Source organism: Chlamydotis macqueenii, chromosome 11, assembly GCF_036417535.1.
Source record: "Chlamydotis macqueenii isolate bChlMac1 chromosome 11, bChlMac1.mat, whole genome shotgun sequence".
Taxonomy (NCBI): Eukaryota; Metazoa; Chordata; class Aves; order Otidiformes; family Otididae; genus Chlamydotis; species Chlamydotis macqueenii.
Genome location: NC_141566.1, coordinates 3,805,306 through 3,811,305, shown reverse-complemented (window position 1 = coordinate 3,811,305; position 6,000 = coordinate 3,805,306). Strand labels below are relative to the sequence as shown.

The 6,000-nt window shown below is 48.7% G+C and overlaps 1 protein-coding gene across 1 annotated transcript in view; it reads left to right on the top strand.

The window, feature by feature from the left end:
* The first annotated feature begins 5,766 nt into the window (after positions 1-5,766).
* The window catches only part of PAK3 (p21 (RAC1) activated kinase 3), a 124,219-nt gene continuing 123,985 nt past the window's right edge, over positions 5,767-6,000 (top strand). Inside the window, exon 1 of the mRNA XM_086756621.1 lies at positions 5,767-5,821. The gene's annotated coding sequence lies outside the window, so the exon portion shown is untranslated. The remainder of the gene's footprint in view (positions 5,822-6,000) is intronic.

Here is a 6,000-nt window from a genome sequence, read left to right as displayed (position 1 = left end):
GTTCGTATTAGTAGAACTGTAGGAAACACTGTCCCGTAGTGGTCGTAAGGAGGTATTGCTCAGGAAATAGATGCACAATTTGTTCATCTGGCTGTGTATGTTGTGGTGAATGTCTTTGTTGCTAGCAATTAATAGCAGCACAGGGCATGCAAAGCTTTGAGTTATGTCCTGCCATTGTACAATAACTAATGGAGCCTGGGAAAAGCAAGGCAGCAGTAGTCAGGGGTGGCTTATTTTCAGAACATGAAGAAAGGTACAGAACTCAATCCTGGCATCATTCGTACCCCAGTGAGTTCCTCACCTCTACGCCAGTGCTGCTGAACTCTGACACCCCCATAGTGTAAGTCTGACACCCCCATAGTGTAAGAAAATAATTAACACCTTCAGTTCCCATTCCAGCTGAAGACAAACTGGGGTGAATTTGTGCAGGTGTGTCCTAGGCAGACAAAACCATACAATTTTTCCTAATGTCCTGGCACCCAGGCTTCCTCACTGCCTTTGGGAGAAAGCACTCCCAGGTTTCAAGCACTGCTCCGGAGAAACTTGATTCTTTTTCTTCTGTGCTGCTGTGGTCTATGGATAATCTGAGGATTCAGTCTCCGGCCTGTAAGAAACTCGTTAGCATTTTAAAAATGATGAGTTATCATGTTCTTGCTCCTCAGCCTAACAGATCTAGTTGCTCGTGAAGATAGTAAGACTTTTAGATCTTTAAAAAAATCATTATTCTGTCAATACACTTTTTTTTTTGCCAGTGGTATTTTTTGTCTCAACCCTGGTGTGTGATAATTGATTGTGAACAATATGAAAGGAAGGGCGCTTGGTGGGAATGCTGCTAGAGTCTGGCTCCATAACGATGCCTTTTCTGTACCTGCTCCCGGAGGGTCCAAGGTGTGACACTTCGATTACCCTGGCACAGCGCGTAGAGACAGTGTAAGCCAAGGACCTGAGAGACTTGCTGATGATTGTCTGGATTGTATCTGCTTGGACAGTAAGCTCTTCGGGGAGCTGTCTCTTAAATCCTGGATATACAGGATTCTGTCTGTTGGGACATAATTGGTGAAGCTGGGTTGCCTCCTAAGATTTTTTCCAGTGTAGAGATGGGTCAACATGTCACAGTGTCGTGTTCAGTGTGAAGCTTGCACTCTGAGCTTTGGAGTGCCTTCAGCTGAAAACTTGTCCCACATACTTCTTTGAGGCTTTTTAGGAGAAGAGCCCAACCTGTCCAAACATTCACATGGATGCTTTGTCTGGACTTTTCTGTTTCTTCATCGTCTCCTCCCCTCCTAAGTGCATCCTTACAAAGCTTTAGAGACTGACTTCTTTTGGAAATGTCTGTGGAGATCTTCTTTGGAAACTTGTGAGTTACTAACCATCAATTTACTCCGCTAACTTAACAAGCAGATGTTTGGCTACAGCATTGGCCAAAATAAAAGAAGTGGCAGTGAATAAAAGCACCATTTTTCATTAGGAATATCAGTAGCATGATACAAAAATGGCCAAGTTTTGAGGAGAAACAGTCTTCGTCATTTTTATCTTGTAATTATTTCAAATGCAGCAGAGTGGTTTCTTACTTCGAGTTCGTGGTTTTTAAGGGCATTCATTTCCTTTGGGAATTTATCTCTGTTTTATTAACAGCAGATTGTTTTTTCATATTGTAGCATTTATGGGGAGAAATATGTAATTTTTATACACGCTGACAGTATATCATTAATAAAATACTGATAATAACAGTGAGACATCAGTTACCAAGTTCTAGAAGGAACTTGCAAAAGGAAAATGAAAGGGAATGTTAAAATAGTAACCCAGACATGATCTGCAGAAGTGTCCAACTGTTGTCAAATCCCTCTTTGATTATACGGTACCATATATTTGATTATATCGGCCCGTAGCCGGTGTTGAGTATGTAATGCTCTATATGTTCAATGGTGCCCAGTCAGGACGGCGTTAGGGGCTGTGGGACTGCTTGTTTGTTGTATAGTTTCACTTCTCTCCCAGGAGGAGCGTAACTGAACGCAGTGAGTAGTACAGCTGGTGCCTGGTGTTGTTGGAGGTGTGTATTTTGGTAGCTCCTCAAAGGCCTGTGGGTATCTCTGGACTTTAACTGAAGAAATTTTTCAGGACTCAGCCCATCAAATCTCCTGTGCTGCCTGTTCCTCAGGCTCGTGCCCTCTGGTTGCCCTCTGGGCACGGAGGTTTACCTAGCGAAAGATCATAGCAGGACTGTACTGCAAATCACACTGAGATGGAGCGTGGGCACTCCTTGAAGAGGAGAGGGAAGGGAGGAAGCTGAGCCTGCTGGCACGTTTAATGGGAAACACTTCCAAGGGTACTCCACTGGCCTGGTACAGCTCACTGGCTAAGACACATTTGTTTTCCCACTTCCCAGCCTAGCCTGCTGTGCTGGGAGCTCAGAGCACGCACCAACACGCCTGTGAGGTGGTGCCTGATACATGGGGTGCTTACACAGTGACTCTCTTGCTATGTGTTGTGTAGGATTCCCTGATCTACAGAAACCTTTGCCTGTTTCCCATACCTGTCACCTGGCTGTACCGAAATATCAACATTTGAAACCAACAAAAGCTGGTGTGAATTCACAGTACATCAACGAGCGCTGCTCCAGAGCTGCTCTTCAGAGCCAGAGCTGAGAAAAGGCATTGCTCGTTGGGATGAAGCAAAACACTGTTTCTTTGCCCTTCTCCGCCTGTAAAGCTGTCAGTGCATTGCTCAGTGCAGTCTTTAAAAGAACAACTTTCTTTAATTACAAGCAGACTTTAGTGGAAGTGCTATCTAGCAGTGAGAAGAAGGCATCTGTGCAGATAGGACACCTACATCTTTCCGGACAGTTTAATACTTCATGTTATGGATAAGCAAATCTCCGTGTCTCTCAGTTTTCCTTGTGGAGAAATAGAATGGAGATGCTGTAAGGCTTCACTTAAGCACCATCTGTGAGATGCTTTGAGATCCCTGGGATGGAAGAAGGGTAGCGGTGGATGTGTCTGCTGACATATCACGGGAATCAGAGATGTATTTTGGGCTGTGAGGGGGGATTTGTAATAGTCTGTGTTAGATTGTTAATGGCAATTTGCTTTAATTACATTGTGCATTTGTTTGCATCAGCTTCATGCAGTCTTGTTCCTTATCTATTCATTTCAGGGATCTGACAGGGGATGGTTATTTCCTACATTCGTACACATTGGGGAAGAATTTTAAAAACTTGGAAGTATCAATAGCGCTTTAGTGGTTTCATGAAACTGTCAATTTTTTTTTCATTGGTTTTCTGAAACTGCTAGATTACAACAGATGGATTCATTTATCTCACTATGCCTTTATATATATTTAGATGGCTCCCATCTCTGTGGGACTTGTGTGCCTCCCAAGTATTTTAAAATAGGAAAAAGCTGTCTCTTTCTCTGCCTCGCTTTCTATCTAGCCCATGAGAGGAATAGCTTGATCAGTTTATAGGGCCTGGATTTGTTGGGCTGGGTACCAGCATTGCCTGCATGTTTCTGTGCAAAGAAATGAAGCTGAGAAGTTTTGCATTTACTTCTGAAGGCATTGAGATCTGGGTTACTCGTACCTCTGTGAGACAAAACAAGTGCCACGGTGCAGAAATACTGCGCAGGAAAGATGAAACTCCCAGTCTCGTCTTACCCCTTGTTGATGGCTGCAGTGCTCCAGCAGGACCAGGCTCTGGAAGAAGATTATGAAAGGCTTTGAAATCAGAAAAGAAGACCAAAGTCTGCACTTAGTAAGAAACCGGGGTGAGCAAAGCAGCAGGCTGTTCTCCATTGCTAAGCAGACATCTGCTGTATTTTACACCAGCTGTGGTTTATTTCAAAGCATAGGGAGCTGCAGTAATTAAGCTGCAAGACACAAATTCATACATCAGTGTGTCCTGGCGTGCACTCCTTGGGATAAGGTGCAATCTTCCAGCCAGTCCCACCTGGAAGAGGGCATTTCTGCTGACGTGGCTGCTCGGCCATCCACTGGCAACGTGGAGGCTGTGGACGCCCTGAGGCTGTGGGACAGAGGCAGGCAGCTGACTAAGCAACTCCATTGCTGTTGGGATGTGAAGGAAATGTTTAACACAAAACTGTGCAGAGATGAATCTGCAGAGTCCAGAACAGCAGGTCCCAGACGTGCCACCGGACAAAATAGATGTCAGCATCAGTGACCATTTCACTTTTCCCATAAGGAAGAAGGGGCAGCACCAGAATTTTACAGGAGTTAAGTTCCACCATGATGCTGTGAGCTGGTGACTTCTGGGGACGACAGAGACCTCAGTAATGAGCGTCCCAGTCATCTCTTGTGAACATCTGCATCGTCTGATGTAAGTTACTCCTGTAGTAGAGTTTAGAAGAGCCTTTTCCAAACCGTCTACCGCCAGCACCCACAAACAATTACCAGGAGTTTCAGTTGCTGTGTGGCCAGGCCTGCCCAGGCTAGCCTTCCTCTTTCGGATCTGGGCAATGTGAGCGTTGTAAACATAGAACCATAGACTCACAGAATGGTTTGGGCTGGAAGGGACTGTTAAAGGCCATCCAGTCCAGCCCCCCTGCAAGGAGCAGGGACATCTCCAACCAGATCAGGTTGCTCAGAGCCCCGTCCAACCTGGCCTGGAATGTCTCCAGGGATGGGGCGTCCACAGCCTCTCTGGGCAACCTGGGCCAGTGTTCTACCACCCTCAGTGTAAAAAAATTTTTCTTAATGTCTAATCTGAATCTGCCTCCCTCTGTTCTGAAACCAGGGCCTACTGAAGAGTTTCTCCCCATCTTTCCTGTAGCCCCCTTTAAGTACTGGAAGGCCACTGTAAGGTCTCCTTGGAGCCTCCTCTTCTCCAAGCTGAACAGCCCCAGCTCTCTCAGCCTGTGGCATGGATCTCACCAAGCTTGCCAGGGACTATGGGGACATTTTTAGGTTGATGCCACCAAATTCTCATTACTAGTGGCATCCCTGTAAGCTGGAATCCAGTTCACTGTGCCTGTGAAGCGCTGACTTCACGCTTTCCTCCTGCCTATGGGCAGGTTGTGGTCTTTAGGCTCACGTTCTCAGCTCTCTTTCACTGGCTTTCCTCTTCTCGCCTTTTCTGCCGCACCGGAGCACCCCAGTGTGCTGTGTGACAGGGGAGCTGGACAGGGGACTTCTCCAGAGTAGCTCAGACTTAGGGAGGGACAGGGTTTCCACTGCCTCATCACTCCCGTGCTCCTTGGCCGGGGGAGATGCACCTCGCACCGCGGGATGTCACTGCGGAGCTGGCCGATCCGCTCGTATCCAACTGCGGTTTGCAGCTTTCCCTCTTCTGCCACCACCCGTAACTGCCTGCCATGGAATCAACCCCCGCCAACCCCTGCCTTTCGGGAACGGCACCGCCTCCCCATCCCGCCCTGGGAGGGGGGCGGCGGCCCCGGGAGCGGGGCGGCCCGGTACCAACCCCGCCGGCCGCAGCCCAACCCGCGGCGCCCGGCTGCATCCCGGCCCCGCAGCATCGCGGAAGGAGGAGGGGGGCGAAAACGGGTTTCACTTCCGCCTGGTTGCAGGAACCACAAGCCCCCAGAATATATTAGAATAATAATAATAGAAAGGTTTCCCCACCACCGCTCCTTTTTTTTTTTTTTTTTTTTTTTTTTTTTTTGTCCCCTCTGAAAAGAAAGGGTGGAGGGAGGAGGGGGAGGAAAAAACCCACACAAGAGGCTCCCGGCAGGCAGCTCGATGTGGAGCCGGTGAGGCACCGCCACCGGCCCGCCAGCATCCCGCCGGCAGCCGCGGCCGCGGCCGGGAGGACGAGCGCACCCTCCCCAGCGCGGAAGAGGCCGGAGAGAAGGTCTGTCCTTTGCTTTTTCTACCTTGCGTGCCCAGGCACAGCCCCGGCCTGGGTGGAAAGGGAAAGCCGGGCTCCTTGCAACCTGCTTCCCCAGCCCGCAGCCGGCCAGCCGCAGCGACAAAGCCCGGCCGGGGGCTCCGTGTGGGGCGGCAGGCTGGGAGGGACTGGGGAGAGCCCCT